The following is a 17,187-nucleotide window of genomic DNA, read 5'->3' as shown; positions in this document are numbered from 1 at the left end:
TTTTTTATTTATCTATTAATTTTTATTTATTTTGGCTTTCTGAATTTGGGTCACCTCAATTAATATAACACTTTCCAGATCCATCCAAATACTTTATATATCCTGGAATTTTCACTAACAGAAAATAATATAAGAAGGTCAGCCAGGGAGCTCCTTGCTGTGGGGTGACAGCAGAAAGCTCTGAAAATACCGGCGTGAACACAAATGCGGCTCAGCAAGTAGCTACTAAGTCTGAAAAGCTACCGGTACCTTTACGTTTAAACTCTGTCACTCCAGCCTGGCTGTACCCTTAGTTAAAAAGTTGATCACAGTCATATCTGTCACACCCACAAGCCACGTGTGCGCCCGCCCACGGGTAGTGTTCGCTTGCTCTGGATCCTATATATTAGTGGTGTTTGCAGATAGGTGTGTGAGAGAAAAGTAAATAGCCGAATGTCCACAGCCATTTCCTGTTTCCTCGTCAATTATTCTCAAGGAAGTACGCTTTCGTTTATTTATTCTTGGCCTTGAGTATACAGATTCGCCTTGAAGGAGTCCTGATTAAAAGGCAGCTAGATTAGTGAGCTTCGCCCAATGAACTAGCACCAGAAGTCCGCGTTTTCTGGTCTGTAATGGAGCAAATGAGAACATGTACCAACGGGCGCAGCCTACTCCGGACCCAACACACTGAAGACTCTGTCTAAAGCAGCCTTGCCGGCCCCTTCCTGGCTTCTCTCAGGACAGGAATGTTTCTGGTAAGTATTTATAAGATTCCAGTATTTTCTTCGACTCAAAATGGAACTTTTCTTCTTTATTTATTCATATTGACTGCTAAGATGTTTCCCTTACCCAGATACATGAAGCTCCTGCTCACTCACTGCTGAATATATTTTTAACTGTTAAAAAAAAAGTATGTATATGGCTCAAGAGGAAGCAGGACAGTGTCTGCTTTGTTAAAAAACGCCTTCTGAAAGGACTTCCCTTCTCCTTTGCTAAGTTTCTCTTGTTCATCCTGATTTTTCTTCCCACAAGTTAGAAAATACGTGTTTTTATTTAACTCGTGAGCATTTAAGCTATCTAAATTAAACCACACGTCTTTATTCAGTTCTTGTGCATTCTGGAAAATATTATGCAATGAAATTAAAAAAAAAATTACCAGGAAAAAAAAGCCCAGGAACATCTCTAAATAAGGCCCTTCTTATTTTAATATTACAATTAGAAGCAGATAGATGATAGCATTCCCTTTTGCACATATATTACTTTTATATAGCAAATGTCTGATAAAAAAATCTGTGGCCAACATTATTTTTTTCTACATATTCAACTTAAAAGTTTTAGAGAAGATGTGAAGGCACGCACGTGTCTCTGAACTTCAAACTGACGTATCAGATATGTACATAGTGTGATAAATTGGAAATTATACTTGCATCAGGACAGAGAGCAGAAAAAAAGATTAATTAATAACAATTTTAAGGCTTGTTGGGATACAATACTTACAGAAAATATATATAAATGTATATATATATATATATATATATATATAATGTTATATTTTTTTGTTCCTAGAAGTCTAGCCTAGGGTGAGTTATGTCGACCTTCAGTAGCAATGCCTTTGTGTGGTCTCCTTTTAAAAATTATTCAAACATGGAAAAACTAGAACGACTGCACCAAGAATGTCTGAATCCTAGTATGTGGGCCTTGTGATTAGCATCCTGTTATGTTAGTGGCCGCCCTTGTTGCCTGCGCTCCATCTATCTATATTATCTATATATCCGTTTATCTTTGTTATTTCTATGATGTATTATCAAGATAAAGACCTCATTAACCTTATGTCTCAGCACTTCAGAAGGTATATCATGAGAGTTTCCTGCAATAAAACTGCATGCCCCACGACGTTAGGAACAACATGGTGAGGGCGCCTGGAAGCACTTGGAGTGGGGGGTGGGTGGGTATGTGAAATTCTCAAGGAAGAAAATTTAAACGGCCCTTCAAAAAATTCATGCCTAGCCTGGCATAGTGGTGTACATCTTTAATTCCAGTACTCAAGAGGCAGAAGTCAGCAGTCACAGCGGATTTGAGGCCGTCTGAGCCTAGTCCAGTTTTGGCTATTATGCATAATAATGGCTGTTATGAATCTATGCAAATATTTCTCTAGACGTGTTTTCAGCCTCTTGTGTAAAATATAGGAATAGAATTGCTAGGCTCTAGTTAGCTGTCATTTTGATTATACAAAACATTTCATATAATTTTAACATCCTCAAAAACACTGTTTGAAGCTGAGCATGGTAGCACGTCTTTAATCAGGCAGGCTGATATCCGTGACTGTGAAGCTACCCTTACCTATAGTGAGTTTCAGTCCAGTGAGGGCTACGTAGTTAAGCCCTGTCAAAAAAAAAAAAAAAAAAAAAAAAAAACAATTTTAATAATAACAATAATAACAACAACAACAACTAGTAATTGGACTTCATGACATAGTATAAGTAAAATATTCCTGTCACCAAAATTATTACAAAAAATATAAACAAACAATTTCACTTTAGAAGCTACAGGTAACAAACAGAACAGTTCCCTTAATGGATTTCTCTTTTCCAGTAGTTCCTTCATTAAGCCGTCATCGTTACCATGAAATAACTACTTGCAATCCACTTTTGAACTTTAGCAGGGCTTATCATGTCAATTTACAAAGCTGGTCAAAATATGGATGCCCTTTGGAATCTAGCAATCCAGTCTTAAGACACTGATACCCACACTCTAAGAAGCCGTGGATAATTCTCATAGCTATATGATTTATAATTACAAGGAGGTGGGTCAGTGAAGATGGCCTCTGGCAGAAGTACCTGAAGTACAGGAGGTTGCCTGCACATCAAACTCAAGACTCAGTTTAATGAGGCCTCTTCTCCTTTGCCTTGGCTCCTCCCCACAACCTCACCCCACCCCCACCCCATGCCACCACTTCCAGGGTTCTAGAAGGAAGCGTGTACGGAAGTAACAAGAACAATTAAACTACAACACTTCTTCGGACCTTGCACCACTCCCTTCTGTCACAGAGAGTTCCACACAGAGCCAGGAAGTCATGAAATGAGAAACTCCAAAACGCTCAGAAGGCAGAGAGGCAAGTAGATCTCTGTGACTTGGAGGCCAGGTTGATCTACACAGCATGTTACAAATCAGCCAGGTCTACACAGTGAGACCTTGCCTACAAGTGAAAAAAAAGTGTAGGGGGCTCCAGCATCAACCTGGACTCCAAGACACAGGTCTAACATCCTAAATAAACAGTGATTCTGAGTGAGGTGTGGGCACGTATGCCTCCTGTCTTTTACAGTTGTCTCATTCAAATAAGATAATTGAATGAATGTCTAAATTCATCAAAAAGACTAAAAACACGATTTCAACAATACGTATAGAGAGCCAGGCCAGGTAGCCCCCACTCTGAATCCTAGCACTGTAGGCACCACAGCAGGAGGATTTCTTTGAGTTTAATGTCAGCCGGCCTCAAAACAAACAAAACCTGCCCAGGAGGTAGAGGCAGGAGGACCAGAAGTCCAAGATCATTTTACATACAAGTCCAAGGCTAGCCTGGGCTACAAGATAAAAAGCGTTTCTTCATGTGGGGCACACAATTGGATCCTACCAGACTGAAGCATAGGACCCACTAGGCTATAGAGAGCTATGATTCTAACCTCTCAACAGCATGATCACTTCGGGGGTTGGAGAGGTGGCTCAACAGTTAGAAACACTCAACTGCTCTTCCGAGGGTCCTGAGTTCGATTCCCAGTGCCCACATGGCAGCTCACACTTGGATGTAGATGTACATGCAGACAAAATACCCATATACATAAAATTAATTAGTAGTTTTTAAATGACCACTTGAAAAACCTACAAAGGACTTCTGCAGGTTATCGCTCAAAGTTGAAAAGACCATGGAGATCAATTATTTTTCAGTCATAGAAGGATTCTGATTATTTTGCTTAGAGTCTAGAGTCTGACTGACTACCTAAAGTGAACAGGAGGTTTAAAAAAAAAAAAAAAAAAGTAAAGTTCGTATTCCCAGCTTGGACCTGAGTGCTGTGCACAAAACCAGAAAAGTCTAGGAATGCACACCTCAGAGAGCTGTGAGCTGCAGTGGTTCTTCCAACAATATACATGTCTACAGCCTGAAGGCTTTTGTGAGAATAGCAAGCAAAAAGCACAAACCCTTCCATGACTTTTAATGCATCCAAGTTTTTACTTGCCAAGATTCTCCAGCAATTATTAGGTCTATTATAATCACAAATAATTTGAAAAAACGGGTTGAAATCAGAAAAACAAAGCAAAACAAAAACCTACAGAGATACAGGAAGTAATACTAAACAATCAGACAAGTTTGATGGCACAAGCCTTTAATCCCATCACTCAGGGTCACTGAAATTCTAGGCCACCCAGAGATACATATCAAGACTCTGTCTCAAAATAAAAATCTATGAGTAAGTAAATAAACTGAAAAGTAAGCACACTTTGTAAAGGGTTTGCTGAGCCAGGTACTGCAGGCCTGTAGTCCCAGTACTTAAGAGGCAGAGGCAGGAGGATGGCAAGTTCTGGACAAGGCTACATGACAGAGACAGAAAGACAAAGACAGAGAGATTGACAAGTATGGTCGCTCATCCCTGTAATACAGCATTTGGGAGGATGAAGCAGAAAAATTGAGATAAGTGTGAATCCAGTCAGTTCCAGGCCAACCTAGTATGGAGTGTGAAATCCTGTCTCAATAAATAAATATAAAATGTTAGCATAAAAATGTAACATACATATACATATATGTATATATATATGTATATACACACACACAGCTGAAAATAGTCACTTTATTTTTTTTTTTCATTTTTACTTTATTTTTGAGATAGGGACTCACATTGTAGCTCTAGCCAGGCTAGAATTCAATGTATAGACCAGGCTAGTCTCAAACTTATAGCAATCCTTCTGCCTTTGTCTCCCAAGTCTGGGACTAAAAGTTTGTGCCACCAAACCTGATCTATCAGTTTTCAAATCTGCATGTGGAGTCTGGAGAGATGACACAGTCATTAGAACAGCTTGTTGCTCTTGCGGAGGACCTGAGTTCAGATCTACCACAACTCCCTCTGACTCCACCCTCTTCCAGCCTCTTAGGACACTCACAACCAAGTGCATACATTCACACACACACACACACACACACACACACACACACACACACACACACATAAAGTAAAATATATTTCTTTAAAATTCAAGTAGAAAGAGCTGAAGAGATCACGCAGTGATTAAGAACATGTGTGGATCTTGCCAAAGACCCTAGTTTGATTCCTGGAACCCCTGTCGGGTGACTCATAATTGCCTGTAATTTCAGCTCTAGGGAGCCTCACAGGTGTCAATGCAGGCAGTGACTGATCTGCGAAGAAATTAGAATGAAAACCCAGTGCAGACTGACTTCTTCAGCCTGGATCAGACTTCAGAGAGTCTAATGCCAGGAGGTGTATTCCTAGTTTATTTAAGGAAGGCCAGTATACTGGGAAACAGTTTCCTGGTATAATACAATTCCTGATACACATGAAGTGTAATTACACTGAAACTCAACTCAGTGTACATGTCTTTTTTTTTTTCCAAGAAGATGTGTTCTAGAGATAGGCTGCCTGTACTAACCTAAGTGCCACAGGGTCTGGTCTGGTCTCCATTATAGAGAGTGTAGACTTTACCGCCGGTCCTGGTTGTGGAATTTGTTGTAGTTTCTGACTATAAGAGTCATTTAGATTACTAGGTATCTCCTGTCCTGGTTTGGTGGCAAGGGCTTGATATGGCCTAGCCCAACAGATAACACAGAACACCAGGCTAGTAATCCCCTCCAATTCTCAGCTTTCTGCATGGGAAAACAGGTTTTCCATCTTTCTCATTGGAAAGAAAATCCTGAGTGCTTAACATTCCTTATTTCTCTAGAGATCTGTGGGCTCTGGTTTCTCTGGAGACCTGTGGGCATAAGGACCTTCATGCTATACTCCCCACAGGGGACTCAGTTCTCTCTTCTAGACTCTGTGGCACCGGTGGAGACACACATACATACCCTAACATATGTACATGAATAAACACACATGCACCCCCCAACACACTAATTAGTTAACTACTTAATTAATTATGTAGACTAAATGTGATGACAAACTTATGGCCCCAGCACTCAGAAGACAGAGGCAAGATTAGGAATTCCAGCTCATCCTTGCTTGGTATTATAGTAGGCTAAAGGCCAGCCCAAACTGCAAGACACACTGTCTTTAGAAAAATACATAACACACACACACACACACACACACACACACATGCAAACTAAACACACTCGTGCCAAGGGACCAGATACAAATTGAGACGAAATTTAAGAGAATCTTTTAACGTGCAAATCTGCAAAGGCAATTCTTGGCAGGCACAGGAAAAGAAATTAATCACAATGTCTATGTTTACTGAGACCTACCAAGTGTCTTGCAGCACTCACCATGTCTCATTTCCTATGATCCTCCCCAGAACTCCAAAAGTTGACTTTTAAAACTTCCCAAGTAAACAAGCCCACTAATAATGGGGTGCGTCGCTCCTATAGGACAAAGAATCTTGTTCCTGGCAAAGTTTTCAGCACAAGTGAAATGGAGGCAAAGATTGTTTGTTCACTAAGCATGTGGCTGTGTATGTATAGGAAAAACATCAAGGGTGCCCCTTAAATATATGCGATTTTTACATGCAAGAGCCAAGAAAAAAATCTTGTGGGTGGCATAAATTTCAAAGAATTTCTGAAGCTATGGGATAATAAAAGAATGATCTAGAAAGATCTTAGATGGGTAGGATATTTTCCAGCCTAAAGATATGAAACTAAATACGTATAGAGATGCTGGGTGGTGGCGACACACGCCTCTAATTCCAGCACTCCGGAGGCAGGCTGTGTTCCAAGCCAGCCAGGTCTACAGAACAAGTTCCAAGACAGTCAGGGCCACACACAGAAACTCTTGTCTCAGAAGCAAACAAACAAACGAAAAGATTCTAGAGGTTGGAGAGATGGACTGGCAAAAAGAGAGCCTACTGCTCTTATAGAGGACTCAGGTTTGATTCCCATAACTCGTGCTGGTAACTGCTGGGGGAATCTGACCCTCTGACCTTAAACAGTGCCTGGGCACACCCACACACAGCCACGAGCAAATACACACGCATCTTAGTTAGCATTACCATTGCTGTGGTAAAACACCATGAGCACAAACAACTTGGGAAGGAAAGAGTTTATTTCCCTTCCGCTTCCATATCACAGTGCAAAGTCAGGGAAGCATTCAGGAATGCTGCCTGCTGCCTTGTTTCCCTTGGATTGCTCAGCTGCCTTTCTTATATTGCCAAGCCCTCCTTCCCAGGGACGACGGCACTGCTTACAGTAAGCTAGCCCCTTCCTCGTTAATTAATAATAATTAGCCCACCCTCTGGGCATGGTGGCCCATAGTATTAATCCCAGAGCCGGAAGGATCTCTTAGTTCAAGGCCAACCAAATCTATGCAGTGAGACTTGTTAAAAAAGAAAAAGAGAGAAAAATAAAATACCCATATAGATATACCCGCAGGCTAACCTAACAAAGATAATTCCACAGTAGTTAATAGTCTTCCTAGGAGTGTCAAACTAACAATAAAACTAACCAGGACACAAGCAACTTCGGTTCCCAAGGATCTGATGCTATTGCTATAATGAAGCACCATGACCAAAATCAACTTGGAGAGAAAAGAGTTGGTTTGGTTTAGGCTTCCCTATCACTGCTCATCATCAAAGTACATCAGGGTGCATCTGGAGGCAGGAGCTGATGCAGAGGCCATGAATGAGTGCTGTTGACAGGCTTGCTCTCATGGCTTGCTCAGCCTGCTTCCTCATAGAACCCAGGGACCACCAGCCCAGGGATGGCACCACCCGCAATGGGCTGGGCAGTTCGCCATCAATCCCTAATTAAGAAAATGTGCTCTAGTCTTGCCTACTGACCAATCTTATAGAGGCATTTCCTTAACTAAGATTTCCTCCTCGCAGATGTCTTTAGTGTATATCAAGCTGACATACCCTATCCAGAACTAGTTTCCATGGACACTATATATACATTTGAGCAGGCAAAACACTCATATGTATAACTAAGGTTAAAAAAAAAAATATTAGAAAATAATGTAGGCTTAGGTATAGTATAATCGGTATAGTACTTATTAGCATAAGGTTATTGTGTAATTCAAATGCTGATTTCTGTATCCCTCATATCTGGTTGCAAGCCTTGTCTGAGAATCTCCTGTCTCAATGTTGTACAAACTCTGCTCCCCAGTTGTCCCCTTGTATGCCAATAAAGCAGTTTACAGACAGTCCCTGAGCAGGGGAGAAAAGAGGGCTGGACTTCCTGCCAGCCAGGGGAGGAGGAATTAGAAGAGGAAGTAGGGGATTCAGCAAGGGCATTCAGCCACAGGCAGTGGTGCAGGAGAGATCAAGAAGATTCAGCTGGAGCAAAGAAAGAACCAAAAAGCAAGTAACTTGGGGATTTCGGAAAGGTGAAGTCAGGGTAACATGGAGGGTTAAGAACAAACTTAAACTGCTCAAGATTGTGTTGTAAAGCTTTATAAACAAATATAAAGAGTCTAAATTATTCGTGTGAAAGCCATGTCAACAGAGAAACTAAGAGAAACACAGTTTTATAAAAAATAACCTTTAATAAGTACTTGCTTAGTGTGGACAAAGCTTAGGGTTTAAGTCCCAACACTGCATAAAGCAGGCACTGTGGAGCATGCCTATAATCACTCCAGAGGTGAAACAGGAGAATCAGAAGATTGAGGCTGTCCACAGACACACAGCCAAGTTCAAGGCCAGCCTGTGACTACATCTAAAAAAAAAAAAAAAAAAGTAAAGTAGGGGCTAGAGAGATATCTCCATGGTTAAGAGCACTGGCTACTTTTCTAGAGGACATGGGTGCAATTCCCAGCACCTATAATAGCAGCTCACAACCATTTGTACCTCCAGTTCCAAGGGATCAGATGCCCCTTTCTGGTCTCTGCAGGCACCAGGAAAGTGCATGGTTTGCATGCAGGCAAAACACCCCTGACACACAAAATGAAATAATAAAAATTTTAAGAAACAAAACAATACAAAAAAATGAAAAAAACATAAGAAATGGATATATATGAGGCTTTATTGGGAATCAGGTTATGGGCAGAGAGAGAAACTAAAATGCAAGGGCTCCTCACCTGGGATCCTTTAAAATCTGGTCAATCCAAGCCAAACGATTCTCTTTCCTGTTTTCAATCCATTACTTCACTTTAGATGGAGCAGGGAGCAAAGAGAAAGCACAGGAAGAAACTACAGAATTACATCGTGTGGGAAATGTTGGTTTAGACAAAAGAAACCCCAGTAGCTTGTTAAATTCACTGTGTTCGTGAGAAAGTAGGGTTCCATCTCCATCCTGGGGAACCAAATGGCTGGGCGGAGGAGAATTTCCGGTCATCTGAAGAAAGTTCCTGACAAGCAGGACCACTTGGATATTACTGATTTTTTTCTGCCAAACCAGCATGCGACTCTGCTCACTAGAAACATCCAAAATGCAGCCAGGATATTGATTTGATAAAACCTTAGAGGGGGAATTCAATGACTGCATGGTATGGGGGATAACTGGTTTGGTTTTGTGGCAGTTACTGTGATGAAACACCCTCACAAAAGCAACTTCACGGTGAAGAGGTTTGTTTTGGCCTAGAGCTCCAGCGTGGATTCAGTTCATAACAAGCTTGGTGACAGGAGTATAATGTCAGCAGGTCACACCGCATCTGAGTCACATGCAGCGAGAACAGGAAGAAGGACAGGGCTATAAAGACTCAAGGCCCCGCCCCCAGTGAAGTGCTTCCTCCAGCAAGGTTCCACATTCTAAAGGTCCCATAACCTTTCCGAGCCGCTTCACCAGCCGGGAACCAGATGTCTAAACGTATGAGCCTATGATGGACGTATAACATAAAATACACAACAGTAAATTTTAATATCCGCACCCCACCTAGCACCTGAAATTATATTTACAGGAAAGTGCTCAGGCAGGAAATGCCATTTAAGTGGATAACGAAGGCTTGTATGGAGTTGTCCAAGAAAAAGGGAGGCAACTCCATGGACAGCCAAAAGAAAGACCATGAAAAGTAGTGAGCATTTGGGGCTGGCCACATATTTTATCCAAGTTGGTAAAGTGCTTTCCTCGTGTGCACAAGTACCCCTCCAGTAGCAAATAAATCAGGAGCAATGACACGTGCCTGCAATCCCAGAACTCAGGAGGTGTAAGCAGAGAGATGAGGAGGCTAGCCTCAGCAAATACAGTGAGTTCGAGGCCAGCCTAGGCAATGTGAGACCCTGTGGGGGAGGGCTATAAGGAGAGAGGGAGAGAGAGATAGTTAAGTTAAAATGGTGGGAAGTAGGGACTAGTGGCTCAGGGGTTAAGAGCACTTGTTGCTGCTCCAGGGGACTCAGGTTCGATTCCCAAAACTCCTATGGGAGCTCTCAATCATGTAACTCCAGTTCTGGGTGATCTACTGTCATCTTCAGGCTTCTACAGGCATCAGGCAAAACACCCATACACATAATAGTAAAAAAAAAAAAAAAAAAAAAAAAAAAAAAAAAAATATATATATATATATATATATATATATATATATATATATATATTAGTGTGAAGTGGAAGCAATAGTTATTTCCATTCCTAAATTGAAAGTTGGTGACAGGAAATAAACTAATAAAACCATTGTCTGCCTACATGAGCCCATACAATGAATAGATGAGTCTAGAATACCTGTGTGCAGATGAATAAGTGGTGGTTTTTCAGAGACGGCAAAGATTATATTCTCCTCACTCTCTGACTGTGGGCACATGACCAGGTGGTACGCTGTCTGCCATAATGGACTGTATTCCTTCAAACGCTGAGCCCAAATTAATCCTTCCTTTTAAAAACAAAAGGACTATGGTTCAAAGCCTTGTTTGGCAGACAGTGGCCATACCATAACAGAGCCCACGGACAATGTCTACACTCTCCCAGACATAATAGAAGGACGACGGTTTAACTGCAGTAAATGTTCATGCAGCAGGTGTGTTCTTGAGACATTTGTCCCAGACAGAGGGCAGAGGAAGGGTCCAGCAGAAATAGGCAACAGCATGTGTAATGAATGAATAGGGGCTAGTCTGTCCGCCTGTGCTTTAACTGGAGGCTGTGAGCATATCTGTGCATGGTACAACGTTCCTTCCTTCCTTCCCATGATCCTTGAAAATAACGAAGAGAGCCAGGCAGTGGTGGCACACACCTTTAATCCCAGCACTTGGGAGGCAGAGGCAGACAAAAGACAGCCAGGACTACACAGAGAAACCCTGTCTCAAAGAAAGAGAGGGGGAAGGAAGAGGGAGAGGGAGAGAGAGGAGGAGAGAGAGAGAGAGAGAAAGGAGGGAAGGAAGGAAAGAAAAGAAACAGAGAGAAAGTGGAGGTGTCACATGGGATTTTTGGCCTGGGTGGGGGTGGGAGGGTGGGGGATGTCTGTCATTTTCTGATGTAGCCAGCCATTAGAATTCAAATACCACAACTATTCCTTGGAAACCAGAAAGTTTACTTATTCACTCTGAGTTGTGAATGAGCCCTTTATTTGAACTCTGGCAGATGTTTCCTTTGGGTTCCGGCATTCGTTTTACCAGGGACTTCGGGTCTCAGTGTATACACACAGCATTTACACAAGGAAGAAGATGGGACAAGGAGGGCTTGTTTGCTCCTCTCAGTCCCCAAGCCATCCTAATGGTGCCACTCAATAGTGCCACATCACAGAAGAACAGGGTGCATAGAGGCAGAGAGAAAAGGAAAGTGACAAAGGAGAGGGCCTAGCCCTCTGGAGAGAGGACACGGGCAGGAAGGAGAGCCACCCCTCCCATCACACTACCAGTACTGTAAGGCTATTTCCAATGTGTATGTATTGTCCTCTGCTTGAGACATTAACATGCCACAGACTAGTGCCTGGTCACACTGGCACTTCTGGCTTTATCTGCAGCACACATTGTCCATCCCCATGAAGTTCAGATTTGTACACTGACTAGGTTGTTCATGTTCTTCTCTCATTCATGGCTCCCAGACATTTTTGTTACAGGCTGGGGATGTAGCTCAGTGGGGAACATGCATCAAGCCCAGAGTTTGAGCCCCAGAGCCTCACACACCAGGTATGTCTGTGCAGATCTCTAATCCCAGAATGCAGGGAATAGAGGCAGGAGAATCAGAAGTTCAAGGTCATACTCACTACGTAGAAAGCTTGAGGCCAGCCTGGGCTACATGAGACACTGTCTCAGAGAGAGAGAGAGAGAGAGAGAGAGAGAGAGAGAGAAAGGAAGACAGATAGACATAGACAGAGAGACAAAAGGAGATGGGAGTGCAGAGAGAGAGAGAGAGAGAGAGAGAGAGAGAGAGAGGAAATTTTTTACTACACAGAAGTCATTTTTCAAACTCTCCCAACACAAAAGTAAACAATAAAGGGCTATGTCATGGAGCTTTAACAGAACAAACAAACAACAGAATCCAGCAGATCATAAGGACCATAAGAAAAATTAAACAGCATCAGACCTAGCTTCCATTGGAGCTCAAGAAAATCAGCTGTGCAGAAATGGTGTTTTAACTGAAGGAAAGATACCCATAAACTATGCCCAGAACACATTCAGGCTTCCAGGCAAGAAAAGAATCTAGCAAAGGGATGGCCAGGTGTGAGCCCCACATGTCTAGGACAAGAAACAAGGCCAGTATAAGAGCCAGAGTCATAGATGACATGGGCTGGTGACACCGGCTTTTCTAAGGAAGGATTGGAAAGCCATTCGCCAATCACCATAGGGGAGGCACAATCAGAACTTGAGTGTTAGTGTCAACCCTGAGGCCCTGGGGTAAACTCTAGAGAGAGTTCAGGTAGGGTGTGGAAATTACATTTGTGAGGATGAGTGTCATTTCTAAAGGCTAGAAAAATAGAATGGTGGAGAAAGCTAGCCTTGGTTTGTTTGGTTTACTTTGGTTCAGTTCTGTTTGTATGTCTATCAGGCTTTCTTGTAGCCTAAGCTGGTCTCCTATTACTAGATAGGACTTACAGGTAATCCTCACCCCGAGAGAAGCTGCAGGGACTCGTGGTTGTTTATGAATCAACCACCTGATCAGCATACTGCGGAGCACATGCTTCTCCACTAACTGAGGAGCCCTGCAGGGAGCGACACATGCACCCAGGTCCCTGAGCTCCTAAGAGCTGCTGCTCTCCTCTGTGGTGTGTCTGACACATAATACCATTTTGTGTTTGCATGAAGTTTCCTTGGTGCTCTGCAAAACAGAAAACATAAAAATAAAGTATCCGGAGAACCAATATGTGGGGTATACAAGCCAAGAAAAAAAATAACTATTTTTCAGATATTCCTGAAAGAATTTCAAGAAATATAAAATATTATCTGTGTGTGTGTACATGTGTGTGTGTGTGTGCGTGTGTGTGTAGTGTGTTTTGTCTGTGTGGTGTATGTGTGGTACGTTTATGTGTGTATGTATGGTATATGTGGTAAGTGGTGTGTGGTGCGTGTGGAGTGTGTGTTTGTGCAGTGTGTGCAGTATGTGTGTGTGTGGTATGTGTTTATGTGTGTGTGGCGGGTGTGTATATGTATGTGTATGTGGTATGTTTGAGTGTAATACATATAAGTGTGTGGTGTGCTATGTGCTTATGTGTGTATAGTGTGTGAATATAGGGAATGTGATGGCTTGTAGCATGTATATGTATGTGTGTGTGGTGTGAATGTGTGGTATGTATTTATTGTGTGTATATGAAATGTGTATGTACTGTGTGTGTGTGGTATGTGTTTGTGTATGTGGGGTGTGTATGGTATGGTGTGTGTGGTATATATGACTTCTGAGTGTATGTGTGTGGTATGTGTTTATTGTGTGTATGTGAAATGTGTATGTAGTGTGTGTGTGTGTGTCTGTGTGTGGTATGTGTTTGTGTATGTGGGGGGTATGGTATGGTGTGTGTGGTGTATATGGTTTCTGAGTGTATGTGTGTGGTTTATAAGTGTGTGGTGTGTGTTTATTATATATGGAATGTTCATTTGGTGTGTGTGAGTGTATGTGTGTGTAGTATGTGTTTATGCATGTGTATTTGGTGTGTGTGTGTGTGTGTGTGTGTGTGTGTATTTACACACTAGAAACTGAACTCAGGACATCACATATGCTAGGCATACATCCTACCACTGAACTACACCCCCAAGCCTGAAGACAATACATACTGAGTAACTTTCACACCCACATGATGGTGATAAGAGCATCTTTTGTGGAATTAGGGCCATGGTGGTAGAGAGTGCCTGCCTGCTCGTGGGCTCTTGGCCCTGACACTCAATCAGAGGTAATTAGGTTCCTCATTCAGAAGTCAGAAGTGTCGGACAGTGTCACCTATGGGGTCTTTTCACCCAGCTCTTGACTGAAAAAGAAAAAGATGCTACTGTGCTTTGTTCATTACTAGAATGACCATCTGGGGGATGCTGGGGTAGAGATCTCTCTATATGTGACCCGTGTCCATGAGTGCTATCTCTGCCCAAAACACCTACACCAACAAAGATACGGCTCAGCTGTAAAGCACCTGCCTGGCAGATGCAAGGCTCAACACACCCAACACTAAGTAGACAAATAGACAAATAAAAGTTATGTAAAGCCAGCCATGGAGAAATATGCCTATAATCCTAGCTCTGGGGAGGCTAGGGCAGGAGAAACAGGGCAAGCTCAAGGCCTGACTGGGCTATACAGCATGACCCTGTCTCAAGAAGAAGGCAACAGTGGCTTTTGTTTTGTGTTGCTTGTTAACACTTTTTTGTTTGATTACTTTAAGACATGGTCTTACTTCGTAGCCCAAGCTGGCCTGGAACTCAGAGATTCGTCAGCGTTTGTCTCCTGAGAGCTGGGGTTAAAGCCATGCACCTCCATTCTCAGCAAGCAAGAGTGTTAATTTCAAGCAGAGGAAGCTGGAGGGTATGGAAGGCCATTTTATACCAGCGTATGGTACCACAGAGGCACAGCGCAGCATCCCTGAATTCAGTCCTTCATCCTCTTCCGTCCTTCAGCATGCACATGCCAGTAGGTGGCACCACAGATCTCTTTTCTGGTCTCTTTTCTTCTCCCGTAGTGACAATGAAAATATGTTCTGGTTTCTGTGACTTCTTAACAGATTTAATAATTTTCACAGTCCTTGAAGAAACAGGTGTGGTCCATCCAATTTCAAAATATTGCTAAGTTACAAGATGTGTGTGGCCATGTTTCTATACTAACTGTGGCACTGAAATTCTCCACGTTCCATTCACACAATCCTGTGAGTTGGTTTTGCTGGTGAGCCTCATTTCCTTTTTTCTTGAATTAATCTTGGGAGTCACCTCTGCTTCCCTATATAGCCAATAGGATGCCCACATTCCAAACTGAATCCTGGATTCATTCCTTCCCTCTTTTCCTTTTCGTTAAATCTTCCCTAGTGCTCAAATGTTAGGACAGAGCTAAAAGAACAAAACACAACAAAAAACACTCACCTGAGATCTTTCTCCGTTACTGCTTTTCCTTCCATCTGTTTTGCATACGGATTTATTATCAAAATCTGCTTCAGTCTGTCTTATCCTTCTGAAGATCTGTGTTCCCTTTCTTCGAACCAATAAAATGACTCAGCAGGAAAACACTGCACAAGGCTCTTGACCTGAGTTCAATCCCCGGAACCCAGGTAAAGGTGGAAAATAAGAACAGACTCTACAAAGTTGTCCTAGGACCTACACACACACACACACACACACACACACACACACACACACACACACTCATGCACCGCATGCTGCCCCTGCTGCCACCATGACCATCACCACCATTATTCTAGGCCTTTTTTTTTTAAGCTGGGTCTCATGGAGTGGCTGCCAGCTCTCTATGTAGCTGCAGCTGACCTGAGCCCCTGTCTTCCTGCCTCAGTCTCTCAAAGGCTGAGATCATAGGCATGCGCTACCACATTTTCTGTCTTATTCTAAAAACCATTTTAAAGTCCTGTTGTTTTAATTTTGTTCATGCATGCACTCCAGCTTTTAGAAGTGGGAAGGGCCTATGGGCATGGCTACAATAATCCTAGCCGTAGGAAAGCAGAAACAAGTAGATTTCTGTGAGTTCAAGGTCACATAAGAGTTCAGGCCAGCCAAGGCTACAAAGTGAGACATGGAGAGAGAGAGAGAGAGAGAGAGAGAGAGGGAGTATGTTGAGATCATTATTTGAATGCCACATGAAAAGGAACCTGTGGCATTAGGGAAGAGACTAATACATTACTTCCTTAAATAGTATCTGAAGAATTTGAAGTGGTATTCTGGGAAGATGTGACCACTCTTTTCTCTTAGGTGTTTTCAGAATTCTCCTAGGCTCTTGGCAGTGTTTTAAATAGTTGGAATTTGTCTAAAAGACACAGAAAGGTAAGCAGTTTTTTCAAGCAAGATAATGCTGCAGCTGTGTGTGTGTAGCTGTGTGTGTGTCTGTGTGTAAACAAGTGTATGCACTATATGTAAACCAGTGTGTGCTGAGTTCCCATAGAGACAGAGGACACTGAGTCCTCCTCTGTCATTTGCCACCTTATTCCATTTAGGTCACAGGACCTGAAGGTAGACTGTTAACCAGAAAATTCCAATGACACTCCTGTCTCCATCCCCAACAGTGCCAGAGTTGTAGGTGCATGCACAACCAGACTAGGCTTCTTTCTTTTTGTGAAGATTTTTTTTATCATTTTTAATTGCATGTATATATGGGAGTCTGTGTATTAGAGTGCAGGTGGTGCCAGAAAAGGAAGTCACAGGCAATTGAGGGCCACCTCTTGTGGCTGCTGGGAATGGAACTTGAGACCTCTGGCAGTACAATGTATATTCTTAAGCACTGAGCCATCTCTCTAACCACTAAGCCATCTCTCTAACCACTGAGCCATCTCCCTAACCAATGAGACATCTCTCTAACCAGTGAGCCATCTCTCTAACCCCTCACTCCAACTCTTGGCTTTTTGCAAGTGTGCTGGGATCAAAACTCACATCTTCATCTCCTTTTACCTACTGAGCCATCTCTCTAGACCCAGTGCTACAATTCCCACCCCACCCCCCGCCCCAGGAACTACTATTTCCTGTCTCTATAGCTGTCCTGCATTGGAGTCTCAGGTTACCATT

The 17,187-nt window shown here is 42.5% G+C and overlaps 1 long non-coding RNA gene across 1 annotated transcript in view; it reads left to right on the top strand.

Moving 5' to 3' along the window:
- The first annotated feature begins 610 nt into the window (after positions 1-610).
- LOC127210286 (uncharacterized) overlaps positions 611-17,187 on the top strand; it is a 90,364-nt gene continuing 73,787 nt past the window's right edge. The window contains exon 1 of the long non-coding RNA XR_007833269.1: positions 611-734. This is a non-coding gene — a long non-coding RNA (uncharacterized LOC127210286). The remainder of the gene's footprint in view (positions 735-17,187) is intronic.

This window comes from Acomys russatus, chromosome 27 (assembly GCF_903995435.1).
Source record: "Acomys russatus chromosome 27, mAcoRus1.1, whole genome shotgun sequence".
Classification (NCBI taxonomy): Eukaryota; Metazoa; Chordata; class Mammalia; order Rodentia; family Muridae; genus Acomys; species Acomys russatus.
The sequence above is the reverse complement of the archived record's forward strand: the minus strand, read 5'-3'. Positions and strand labels throughout refer to the sequence as shown.